Here is a 13,604-nt window from a genome sequence, read left to right on the forward strand (position 1 = left end):
AAACCAGCAGAAGTTTTAATTCAGCTCTGAAGTATTCCACAGGATGTAAAGACATGTAAAGACCACATCATACAGTATGTCTTAGTAGTATTTGATCCTTTCTGGACTAGCACATTCAGTGCCAGTATACACCTGGGGGCCCTGCATTCTTGGAGTGTCAGGCTCTTCTGTACCGTTCTTCAGATGTCTCTTCAGTGCACGTTGCTGTTGGCGCATTTTGCATCAGTGACCCTGTGCTGATTTAGCAATGTGTCAATGTTCTGCTTAGCTTAATAATCTGTTAGATTTTCCCAGTGCTGCAGAGTACCTGCACTTAGTGATGGATTGATGCCGGACATTCACAGCTACAGGAACTGGAGACCTTGTTCCAGTTAACTCTTCTGCTGCTACATTTACACATTTATACTTCTATTGCAGTATTTTACAAGAGCTTTTCAATGTCATTTCAATATGTTGCAGTTTTTAGATGATTTATCTAAACCAGTCTTAAGATTACACAGTTTTTATGATGTTATTTCCCCAGCAAAGAATTTATAATTCTGCTGGTTTGTTAAAGGTGCACCAAAAAAAAGGTTGTTCACTTTGTCGCAGCATTGCAGGGGGCGCCAGATTCATGAAAAACATGTGCCACAATTCATGAATTCGGCGCACCCTTTACTACCTAGTACAGTTTCAACTGTTTTTGATAATTGTGGGCCAGTGACCTCAATGGCTGATTTGGACCATTTACGTGACTTGAAGTAAAGTATGCTGATACGTGTGTCATGGAATGATCATAACATATCTGCCAATGTTTGAACAGGATTTACAGGAATTGTTTTATGCTGAACAGGTGTATTTAAGCATGTGATGTATAGTGGAGGCCGGGCAGATCTGCATTCAATGCTCCATGGGGACATGTTCACTGAACATTACAGCGCCTTCCACACAAATACTTTGCCGCTATAAAAACATAGGAAATACAACATAAAGTGACCATTGCACCTTACATCCACATAATATAAAATAGATTTTGGCAAGACTAAAAAATGATATAAAACAATTACAAATAATAATGCTGAGCATAATAAAAAGCATATCTTATATGGTCATGCTCATCATCCACGTGACTGATTAAGGACATAGTTTTGCAATATTTTGGGGGGGCACACTAGCAAATTGGCTTCTTATTGTCCATGATTAGAAAAACTTAGCTTTTAGAAACAGTACAAAATCTGACAGGTTATCTGCTATCTAAATGAAATCTACCATCATAATAGACCAGGGACATTTATTCATAGATCCAGGCACCATAACTGTGGTTTCATCTTATTCTTGTTATCCATGGCCTCCTTCCTTCTAAAAATCAACTTTTATATTATGCTAATGCACCTCAGGGGCTCTAGTGGGTTTATCCCAAGCCCCTCAGTGCCAGTGCTGTAAATTCCCAGGCTGTTACAATGAACAGAACATGTCCCACCCAAACTCCAGCTCTCTCCCTCCTCCCTCTGCCTGTGTAATCTATCAGCAAGAGAAAATGCAAGGGGAGACCTGCTCTGTTCATTGTAACAACCAGTGAAAAACATCACGGAGGGGCTCCCGGAGCCCCTCAGACTTATTAGCGTAATTTTAAAAGTTTATTGTATTAGCAAAGAGGCCAGGAAAACAACTATAAGAAGATTACTACAGTCACGGTGCCTGGACCTATGAGTAAGTGTCCCTGTTTTATGATGCTTGATTTTGATGGTATATTTTCTATAACTCTTCTGAAGTGAGTGAGATTGATTCCCAATCAGCATTCATATTTTTCTAATCTTGTAACTCTTTGTCCATGGGCTCAGGTTTTCATTTCCTTATGGTGGGGAATTAGTGTATTGGTCATATTCAGTTTCAGAAGAACTGGGGTATATAATATTCATTTAATGATTGTGCTCACTTAAATAATAATAAAATATATAAAATAAAAAAATAAATATGCTTCCTAAATGTATGCACATCATAAGATATTTTCCTTGGGATATCCTTTAAAGCCTAGTTCAAAGCTATCGTAGTGGTGGACACAGATGTTACAAGACCCATAAAATCCCATGTTTTCGCAGAGCACAATCAGTATGTATCTCCGTTTCAACAATATTATATTAATTTTTAGCAATATAATTCTTCTGAACAAAGATTCACATGGAAACTAATGGACAGCAAGAAGCGGTTTTGGGTTGTGTGGGCCGACAGTGGCCTGCTTAAGGCTACACCAATGGTATCTCTGCTCCTGTCCTAGAGACTTTAGTCACTACTGGCCTAGACAAAAATTAGCTGAGTGAAAGTTGCAGATCAAAGTGCTAGAATTGTTTGGTGATGTATTATACATTGCTCCATGGGAGATATGCTGTAGTCAAAAAGATCTTCTAGTAACATCTAAGTATCATCTCGATCTAGACCTATGACATACAAAGCATTGCCTGAGATGGGACCTTGAGAGGCCATTTCTCTTCAGTAATGCATTTATATACAAGTATATCGCTGAAGACCATTAGCTTCCCTTATTATTATTCTATATTAGCCAACAATGCTGACATCAACCTGTACAGTGCACCTAATAGCATCTAATGTATACAATCCATACTCCTCACCTTTCACGCATCTCCATTTTCCAGGTACTAGACCTTAGTAATATAACTCTTTAGGACCTAAAAGGATGCTGTTAACCATACAGCAGGATTGATCACCACAAGTAACACAGCTTAAAATGATATCACAATGCATTACAAGGTATTTGCATAGGACTGCAGGTATTAAACTGAGCTAAAAAAAAAAACGTTAAAGACTATTTAATCCCTTAACATACTTTTTCTTTAATTTTTTTTTTTGTTTCATTAGGGACCTAAGACATTGTTAATCTCAGCTGGACTTCATATCTATTGTCCTTTGGTCTATGATGCTGTGAGTACAGAGCAAGAGACTTGTGGTTGTAGTTTTGGAATATAATGGTAAGGGCCACCAATAAATTCAGATTTTTGGCCCAATACTACACTGCAGCATAGTTTGCCTAATATTCAATAGAATCTCCTAGCACTTGTGTAGCACCATGATGGTCCTTGGACGTCTGTCAATGGACTATTGACCAGCTCTTTTCTCTGTGAGCCAGGAATACATACCCACACCACACCGGGCCACATACAGCAACAAGATGCGACAATATTATTGGTGAAACATAGTTGAGAAGTTGAGGCCAAGAGGGTGAATTATACTGGCTGCCTAGGAACTTCATCTATATATTAGCTCAGTCATTCAATTTGTCTACAATATATAAAAATAATCTGGAAAGTTTATTACTAGAGATGAGCGAGCACTAAAATGCTCGGGTACTCGTTATTCGAGACAAACTTCTCCCGATGCTGGAGTGCTCGTCTTGAATAACGAGCCCCATTGAAGTCAATGGGAGACTCGAGCATTTTTCAAGGGGACCAAGGCTCTGCACAGGGAAGCTTCGCCAAACACCTGGGAACCTCAGAAAAGGATGGAAACACCATGGAAATGGACAGGAAACAGTAGGGGCTGCATGCATGGATGCCTCTGAGGCTGCTTAATCGCACCATTATGCCAAAATTATGGGCAACAGCATGGCCATGACAGAGTGACCGAATGAGGCTAGATAGCATCTAAAACATGCAATAATTGACCCTGACACTATAGGGGACGGCATGCAGAGGCAGCGGCAGCAGCGGCAGGCTAGAGAGTGTCATGGCGACATACCCTAAATGGACTCAGGCTTCACCAAAGGAGGTGAGCAAGAAGCGCTGAAATGATTTCCTATGTGAACAAAAGGTTGACGGTATATTTAGTCGATAACACAGCATGGTGGCAACATAGTGACCAAGTTCCATAACTAGAGATGAGCGAACACTAAAATGCTCGGGTACTCGTTATTCGAGACGAACTTTTCCCGATGCTCGAGTGCTCGTCTCGAATAACGAACCCCATTGAAGTCAATGGGAGACTCGAGCATTTTTCAAGGGGACCAAGGCTCTGCACAGGGAAGCTTGGCCAAACACCTGGGAACCTTAGAAAAGGATGGAAACACCACGGAAATGGACAGGAAACAGCAGGGGCAGCATGCATGGATGCCTCTGAGGCTGCATAATCGCAACATTATGCCAAAATTATGGGCAACAGCATGGCCATGACAGAGTGACAGAATGAAGCTAGATAGCATCTAAAACATCCAATAATTGACCCTGACACTATAGGGGACGGCATGCAGAGGCAGCGGCAGCAGGCTAGAGAGTGTCATGGCGACATACCCTAAATGGACTCAGGCTTCAAACCAATGGGTGGCAGAGAGGAACCAAAGGAGGTGAGCAAGAAGCGCTCAAATAATATCGGTACATGATAAAAGTTTGCCAGTATATTTTGTGGATTACACAGCAGGGTGGCGACAAAGTTAACATGGAAGCCATGAAAACAACCCAAAATTCTGCCTGACACAGCTCGTTTGATAAGGGGACCATGTATGGAGGCAGTGAACTAGTAGTAGATTAAAGGTGCTGCAGTTAAAACTATGTTAGTTGGATCTTGGCATGGAGCTGGCGCTCCGCTGCCAGGCGAGCTTTCGCCAATCCAAGCCCCTGTCTATAGGCTACTCCCCAAACAGCACTTCTAAGAACCTTTTGTATAAGATCAAGTGTAGTAGCGTTCTTATAAGTTTAGGATATGGCGGGTGAGGGGAATGTAAACAGCTGCGCAAGAAGCGCTGAAATAATATCGGTAAATGATAAAAGTTTGCCAGTATTTTTTGTGGATTACACAGCAGGGTGGCGACAAAGTTAACAAGTTTGTTGTGGAAGCCATGAAAACAACCCAAAATTCTGCCTGACACAGCTCGTTTGATAAGGGGACCATGTATGCTTACAGTTCATGCCAGTCGCTGCACTGGCTGCCAGTCTCCTTTCGAATACAGTTTAAAATAATAATAACCCTCATCCATAAAGCTCTGTATAATGCTGCACCCCCCTACCTCTCCTCTCTTATCTCAGTCTATCGCCCAACCCGTGCTCTTAGATCCGCCAGTGATCTTAGATTAACCTCTACCCTAGTGCGGACCTCCCACTCGCGTCTCCAAGACTTCTCTAGAGCTGCACCAATTCTATGGAATGCTCTGCCCCGGACTATCAGACTAATACCTAACCTCCAAAGTTTCAAACGTGGTCTTAAAACCCATTTCTTTAGGCAAGCCTATAACACTCATTAACTGCATGAAGTTTTAACTCTTCTACTAACCCGTCCTGTGTCGTCCTCCCATCTGTTATCCAGCAACCAACAGGCACCAGACTTCTCTGCAGTCCCATTCACCCTGGACCTGGTATATAAGATGACGGCTGAGTGGTTCAAGCGACAGCAATTCCATTTATTATATTTTGTTCTATTCCCTAAGAAGAATGGCTTGACCATTAAATATTCTTTTACCTCGTGTTACCCCATCATCTTCATAAACCGTAAGCTCTGGCGAGCAGGGACCTCACTCCTGTTGTTCCATACAAATGTTGTGCTCTGTTACATTACATTTGTATTTGTTTCCTATGATTTGTAAAGCGCTACAGAATATGATGACGCTATATAAATAAAGATTATTATTATTATTATTATGGAGGCAGTGAACTAGTAGTAGATTAAAGGTGCTGCAGTTAAAACTATGTTAGTTGGATCTTGGGATGGAGCTGGCGCTCTGCAGCCAGGCGAGCTTTCGCCAATCCAAGCCCCTGTCTCTAGGCTACTCCCCAAACAGCACTTCTAAGAACCTTTTGTATAAGATCAAGTGTAGTAGCGTTCTTATAAGTTTGGGATATGGCGGGTGAGGGGAATGTAAACAGCTGCGCAAGAAGCGCTGAAATAATATCGGTTAATCATAAAAGTTTGCCAGTATATTTTGTGGATAACACAGCAGGGTGGCGACAAAGTTAACAACTTTGATGTGGAATCCATGAAAACAACCCAAATTTCTGCCTGACACACCTCGTTTGATAAGGGGAGGATGTATGGAGGCAGCTATATGGACGACTTTTGGAGGTAGCAATGGAGACAACGTGTGGAGGCTGCTATGGAGACAATTTAATTTGGATAGTGCCTGTATGTGGCAGTCCCAAAAAGTTTTCAAACCAGAGGAGCAGGTAGGTGTCCCTCCAGAAAAATGGAATAGATTGAGTGCCTGTATGTGGCAGTCCCAAAAATGTTTCAAACCAGAGGAGCAGGTAGGTGGCCCTCCAGTAAAATGGAATAGATTGAGTGCCTGTATGTGGCAGTCCCAAAAAGTTTTCAAACCAGAGGAGCAGGTAGGTGTCCCTCCAGAAAAATGGAATAGATTGAGTGCCTGTATGTGGCAGTCCCAAAAATTTTTCAAACCAGAGGAGCAGGTAGGTGGCCCTCCAGAAAAATGGAATAGATTGAGTGCCTGTATGTGGCACTCACAAAAATTGTTTCAAACAGAGGACCGGGTAGGTGGCCCTCCAGAAAAATTAAATGCATAAAGTACTATAGCAAGAGCCAGTGGGCCCTGTCAAAAAATAGCCAGTTTCCTCTGCTTTACTGTACAAAGAGGAGGAGAAGGAGGAAAATGAGGAGGAGGAGGAGTGGATCAATTATTCAGGTTGAGCTTCCTTCACCTGGTGGAGATTGGAAATTCTGAGAAATCCAGCCTTTATTCATTTTAATAAGCGTCAGCCTGTCAGCGCTGTCAGTCGACAGGCGTGTACGCTTATCTGTGATGATGCCACCAGCTGCACTGAAAACCCGCTCGGACAAGACGCTAGCGGCAGGGCAGGCAAGAACCTCCAAGGCGTACAGCGCCAGTTCGTGCCACATGTCCAGCTTTGAAACCCAGTAGTTGTAGGGAGCTGTGTGATCATTTAGGACGATGGTATGGTCAGCTACGTACTCCCTCACCATCTTTCTGTAAAGATCAGCCCTAATCTGCCGAGACTGGGGACAGGTGACAGTGTCTTGCTGGGGTGACATAAAGCTGGCAAAAGCCTTGTAAAGCGTACCCTTGCCAGTGCTGGACAAGCTGCCTGCTCGCCTACTCTCCCTCGCTACTTGTCCCGCAGAACTACGCACTCTGCCGCTAGCGCTGTCAGAAGGGAAATACTGTTTCAGCTTGTGCACCAGGGCCTGCTGGTATTCATGCATTCTCACACTCCTTTCCTCTGCAGGGATGAGAGTGGAAAGATTTTGCTTGTACCGTGGGTCCAGGAGAGTGAACACCCAGTAATCGGTGCTGGAATAAATTCTTTGAACGCGAGGGTCACGGGATAGGCAGCCTAGCATGAAATCTGCCATATGCGCCAGAGTACCAACGCGTAAGAATTCACTCCCCTCACTGGCCTGACTGTCCATTTCCTCCTCCTCCAACTCCTCCAACTCCTCTTCTTCTGCCCATACACGCTGAACAGTGAAGGACTCAACAATGGTCCCCTCTTGTGTCTCGCCAACATTCTCCTCCTCTTCCTCCTCATCCTCCTCCACCTCCACCTCCACCTCCTCCGATATGCGCTGAGAAACAGACCTGAGGGTGCTTTGGCTATCAACAAGGGAATCTTCTTCCCCCGTCTCTTGTGACGAGCGCAAAGCTTCCGACTTCATGCTGATCAGAGAGTTTTTCAACAGGCCAAGCAGCGGGATGGTGAGGCTGATGATGGCGGCATCGCCACTGACCATCTGTGTTGACTCCTCAAAGTTACTCAGCACCTGACAGATATCAGACATCCACGTCCACTCCTCATTGTAGACTTGAGGAAGCTGACTGACCTGACTACCACTTCTGGTGGAAGTTGACATCTGGCAGTCTACAATCGCTCTGCGCTGCTGGTAAACTCTGGATAACATGGTCAGTGTTGAATTCCACCTCGTGGGCACGTCGCACAACAGTCGGTGAGCGGGCAGTTGGAGGCGGCGCTGCGCTGCCCTGAGAGTGGCAGCATCTGGGCTGGACTTCCTGAAATGCGCACAGATTGGGCGCACCTTCGTGAGCAAATCAGACAGATTGGGGTATGTCTTGAGGAAACGCTGAACTATCAGATTTAACACATGGGCCAGGCATGGCACATGTGTCAGTCTGCCGAGTTGCAGAGCCGCCACCAGGTTACGGCCGTTGTCACACACAACCATGCCTGGCTTCAGGTTCAGCGGTGCCAGCCACAGATCAGTCTGCGCCGTGATGCCCTGTAATAGCTCTTGGGCGGTGTGCCTTTTGTCGCCTAGGCTCAGCAGTTTGAGCACCGCCTGCTGTCGCTTAGCGACGGCACTGCTGCTGTGCCTAGAGCTACCGACTGATGGCGCCGTGCCCACGGATGGTAGTTCGGAGGAGGAGGTGGAGGAGGGGTGGGAGGAGGAGGAGGCATAGTAGGCCTGAAACACCTGGACCGAGGTAGGCCCCGCAATCCTCGGCGTCGGCAGTATATGACCAGCCCCAGGGTCAGACTCGGTCCCAGCCTCCACCAAGTTAACCCAATGTGCCGTCAGCGATATATAGTGGCCCTGCCCGGCAGCACTCGTCCACGTGTCCGTGGTCAGGTGGACCTTGTCAGAAATGGCGTTGGTCAGGGCACGGGTGATGTTGTCTGACACATGCTGGTGCAGGGCTGGGACGGCACATCGGGAAAAGTAGTGGCGGCTGGGGACCGAATACCGAGGGGCGGCCGCCGCCATGTGGTTGCGAAAGGCCTCGGTCTCTACTAGCCTATAGGGCAGCATCTCCAGGCTAAGCAATCTGGAGATGTGCACATTAAGGGCTTGGGCGTGCGGGTGGGTTGCACTATATTTGCGTTTCCGCTCCAGCGTCTGGGGTATGGAGAGCTGAACGCTGGTGGATGCTGTGGAGGATCGTGGAGGCGACGATGGGGTTTTTGTGGCAGGGTCCTGGGCAGGGGGCTGACTATCAGCTGACACAGGGGAAGGAGCAGTGGTGTGCACGGCCGGAGGTGAACGGGCTTGTTGCCACTGAGTGGGGTGTTTAGCATTCATATGCCTGCGCATACTGGTGGTAGTTAAGCTAGTAGTGGTGAAACCCCTGCTGAGCCTGGTTTGGCAAATGTTGCACACCACAGTCCGTCGGTCATCCGGTGTTTCCTTAAAGAACCTCCAGACTTCTGAAGATCTAGCCCTCGCCGCAAGAGCCCTCACCACGGGAGCTTCACTAGTTGACACATTTGGCGCTGATGCACCAGCTCTGGCCCTGCCTCTCCGTCTGGCCCCACCACTGCCTCTTCCAACCTGTTCTGGTCGAGGACTCTCCTCCGTCTCAGAAGCACTGTGTTCACCCGGCCTCTCAACCCAGCTTGGGTCTGTCACCTCATCATCCTCCGATCCCTCAGTCTGCTCCCCCCTCGGACTTCCTGCCCTGACAACAACTTCCCCACTGTCTGACAACCGTGTCTCCTCATCGTCGGACACCTCTTTACACACTTCCACTACGTCAAGAAGGTCATCATCACCCACAGACTGTGACTGGTGGAAAACCTGGGCATCGGAAAATTGCTCAGCAGCAACCGGACAAGTGGTTTGTGACTGTGGGAAGGGTCCAGAAAACAGTTCCTCAGAGTATGACGGTTCAAATGCCAAATTTTCCTGGGAGGGGGCAGACTGGGGGGGAGGAGGCTGAGGTGCAGGAGCTGGAGGAGTGGCGATTTCGGTGACATGGGTGGACTGCGTGGAAGACTGACTGGTGGACAAATTGCTCGAAGCATTGTCAGCAATCCACGACATCACCTGTTCGCACTGTTCTGGCCTCAACAGTGCTCTACCACGAGTCCCAGTAACTTCAGACATGAACCTAGGGAGTGTAGCTCTGCGGCGTTCCCCTGCTCCCTCATAAGCAGGAGCTGCCATTTTCTCGAGCGGGCGAAGTATTCGTCCGAGCAACGAGCAGTTTCGAGTACGCTAATGCTCGACCGAGCATCAAGCTCGGACGAGCATGTTCGCTCATCTCTATCCATAACGTATCTGGTGAAACACCCGAAAAATGAGCCTGACACAGCTCTTTTGATAAGGGGATGACATGTGGAGGCAGCCATGGAGACGACTTCCATGATTAAGAGCGACAGTATGGGGCATTCATATTGCGCTGCTATGATTGCAACTTCAGGTCTCCAGCATGGCGGCGACAGATAGACCGAGTTCCACTAAGTATCTTAGAGAAACACCTGAAAATTCTGCCTGACACAGCTCGTTTGATAAGGGGATGATGTGCTGCATATCCTCTCGTGCTCCAGCGTCTGGGGTATAGAGAGTTGAAATGAGACATTGGTGGATGCTGTGGAGGATCGTGGAGGCAAAATGGACAGGAAACAGCAGGGGCAGCATGCATGGATGCCTCTGAGGCTGCCTAATCTTGGGATGGAGCTGGCGGTCCACTGCCAGGCGAGCTTTCGCCTGTCCAAGCCCCTGTCTCTCGGCTCCTCCCCATCCAAAATGGGCCTGGGGGCCAGAAGCGTTTACTTTGAAAATATTATAATTTTCAAAGCAGGCCGGGTCGTTTGAATATTTCACCTAGGAATAATGGAATAGCATAGTGGTTCTATTTTTAATTGTTTTTACGGAAATGGTTCCATGATTAAGAGCGACAGTATGGGGCATCCATATTGCGCAGCTATGATTGCAACTTCAGGTCTCCAGCAGGCCGGCGTCAGATGGGCCGAGTTCCACTATGTATCTGGTGAAACACCTGAAAATTCTGCCTGACACAGCTCGTTTGATAAGGGGACGATGTATGGAGGCAGTGAACTAGTAGTAGTTGGTGCTGCAGTTAAAACTATGTTAGTTGGATCTTGGGATGGAGTTGGCGCTCCGCTGCCAGGCGAGCTTTCGCCTATCCAAGCCCCTGTCTCTCGGCTACTCCCCAAACAGCACTTCTAAGAACCTTTTGTATAAGATCACGTGTAGTAGCGTTCTTATAAGTTTGGGATATGGCGGGTGAGGGGAATGTAAACAGAAACACCATGGAAATGGACAGGAAACAGTAGGGGCTGCATGCATGGATGCCTCTGAGGCTGCTTAATCGCACCATTATGCCAAAATTATGGGCAACAGCATGGCCATGACAGAGTGACCGAATGAGGCTAGATAGCATCTAAAACATGCAATAATTGACCCTGACACTATAGGGGACGGCATGCAGAGGCAGCGGCAGCAGCGGCAGGCTAGAGAGTGTCATGGCGACATACCCTAAATGGACTCAGGCTTCACCAAAGGAGGTGAGCAAGAAGCGCTGAAATGATTTCCTATGTGAACAAAAGGTTGACGGTATATTTAGTCGATAACACAGCATGGTGGCAACATAGTGACCAAGTTCCATAACGTATCTGGTGAAACACCCGAAAAATGAGCCTGACACAGCTCTTTTGATAAGGGGATGACATGTGGAGGCAGCCATGGAGACGACTTCCATGATTAAGAGCGACAGTATGGGGCATTCATATTGCGCTGCTATGATTGCAACTTCAGGTCTCCAGCATGGCGGCGACAGATAGACCGAGTTCCACTAAGTATCTTAGAGAAACACCTGAAAATTCTGCCTGACACAGCTCGTTTGATAAGGGGATGATGTGCTGCATATCCTCTCGTGCTCCAGCGTCTGGGGTATAGAGAGTTGAAATGAGACATTGGTGGATGCTGTGGAGGATCGTGGAGGCAAAATGGACAGGAAACAGCAGGGGCAGCATGCATGGATGCCTCTGAGGCTGCCTAATCTTGGGATGGAGCTGGCGGTCCACTGCCAGGCGAGCTTTCGCCTGTCCAAGCCCCTGTCTCTCGGCTCCTCCCCATCCAAAATGGGCCTGGGGGCCAGAAGCGTTTACTTTGAAAATATTATAATTTTCAAAGCAGGCCGGGTCGTTTGAATATTTCACCTAGGAATAATGGAATAGCATAGTGGTTCTATTTTTAATTGTTTTTACGGAAATGGTTCCATGATTAAGAGCGACAGTATGGGGCATCCATATTGCGCTGCTATGATTGCAACTTCAGGTCTCCAGCAGGCCGGCGTCAGATGGGCCGAGTTCCACTATGTATCTGGTGAAACACCTGAAAATTCTGCCTGACACAGCTCGTTTGATAAGGGGACGATGTATGGAGGCAGTGAACTAGTAGTAGTTGGTGCTGCAGTTAAAACTATGTTAGTTGGATCTTGGGATGGAGCTGGCGCTCCGCTGCCAGGCGAGCTTTCGCCTATCCAAGCCCCTGTCTCTCGGCTACTCCCCAAACAGCACTTCTAAGAACCTTTTGTATAAGATCAAGTGTAGTAGCGTTCTTATAAGTTTGGGATATGGCGGGTGAGGGGAATGTAAACAGATGCGCAAGAAGCGCTGAAATAATATCGGTAAATGATAAAAGTTTGCCAGTATATTTTGTGGATTACAAAGCAGGGTGGCAACAAAGTTAACAAGTTTGATGTGGAAGCCATGAAAACAACCCAAAATTCTGCCTGACACAGTTCGTTTTATAAGGAGACCATGTATGGAGGCAGCTATATGGATGACTTTTGGAGGCAGCTATGGCGATGACGTGTGGAGGTAGCAATGGAGACAACGTGTGGAGCCAGCTAAAAAGACGACATGTGGAGGCTGCTATGGAGACAATTTAATTTGGATAGTGCCTGTATGTGGCAGTCCAAAAAAGTTTTCAAACCAGAGGAGCAGGTAGGTGGTCCTCCAGAAAAATTAAATAAATTGAGTGCCTGTATGTGGCAGTCCAAAAAAGTTTTCAAACCAGAGGAGCAGGTAGGTGGTCCTCCAGAAAAATTAAATAGATTGAGTGCCTGTATGTGGCCCTCCCAAAAATTGCTTAAAACAGAGGACCGGGTAGGTGGCCCTCCAGAAAAATTAAATACATAGAGTACTATAGCTAGAGCCAGTTGGCCCTGGCAAAAAATAGCCAGTTTCCTCTGCTTTAGTGTACAAAGAGGAGGAGAAGGAGGACAATGAGGAGGAGTGCATACATTATTCAGGTTGAGCTTCTTTCACCTGGTGGAGAATGAAAATCCGGAGAAATCCAGGCTTTATTCATCTTGATAAGCGTCAGCCTGTCAGCGCTGTCAGTCGACAGGCGTGTACGCTTATCGGTGATGATGCCACCAGCTGCACTGAAAACCTGCTCGGACAAGACGCTAGCGGCAGGGCAGGCAAGAACCTCCAAGGCGTACAGCGCCAGTTCGTGCCACATGTCCAGCTTTGAAACCCAGTAGTTGTAGGGAGCTGTGTGATCATTTAGGACGATGGTATGGTCAGCTACGTACTCCCTCACCATCTTTCTGTAAAGATCAACCCTACTCTGCCGAGACTGGGGACAGGTGACAGTGTCTTGCTGGGGTGACATAAAACTGGCAAAGGCCTTGTAAAGCGTACCCCTGCCAGTGCTGGAAAAGCTGCCTGCTCGCCTACTCTCCCTCGCCACTTGTCCCGCAGAAGTACGCCCTCTGCCACTAGCGCTGTCAGAAGGGAAATACTGTTTCAGCTTGTGCACCAGGGCCTGCTGGTATTCATGCATTCTCACACTCTTTTACTGTCCAGGGATGAGAGTGGAAAGATTTTGCTTGTACCGTGAGTCCAGGAGAGTGAATACCCAGTAATCGGTGCTGGAATAAA

At 47.0% G+C, this 13,604-nt stretch overlaps 1 long non-coding RNA gene across 1 annotated transcript in view; it reads left to right on the forward strand.

Moving 5' to 3' along the window:
- LOC140068884 (uncharacterized) overlaps positions 1-13,604 on the forward strand; it is a 91,286-nt gene that overhangs the window by 46,640 nt on the left and 31,042 nt on the right. The gene's annotated exons all lie outside the window — the stretch shown is intronic.

This window comes from Engystomops pustulosus, chromosome 7 (assembly GCF_040894005.1).
Source record: "Engystomops pustulosus chromosome 7, aEngPut4.maternal, whole genome shotgun sequence".
NCBI lineage: Eukaryota > Metazoa > Chordata > Amphibia > Anura > Leptodactylidae > Engystomops > Engystomops pustulosus.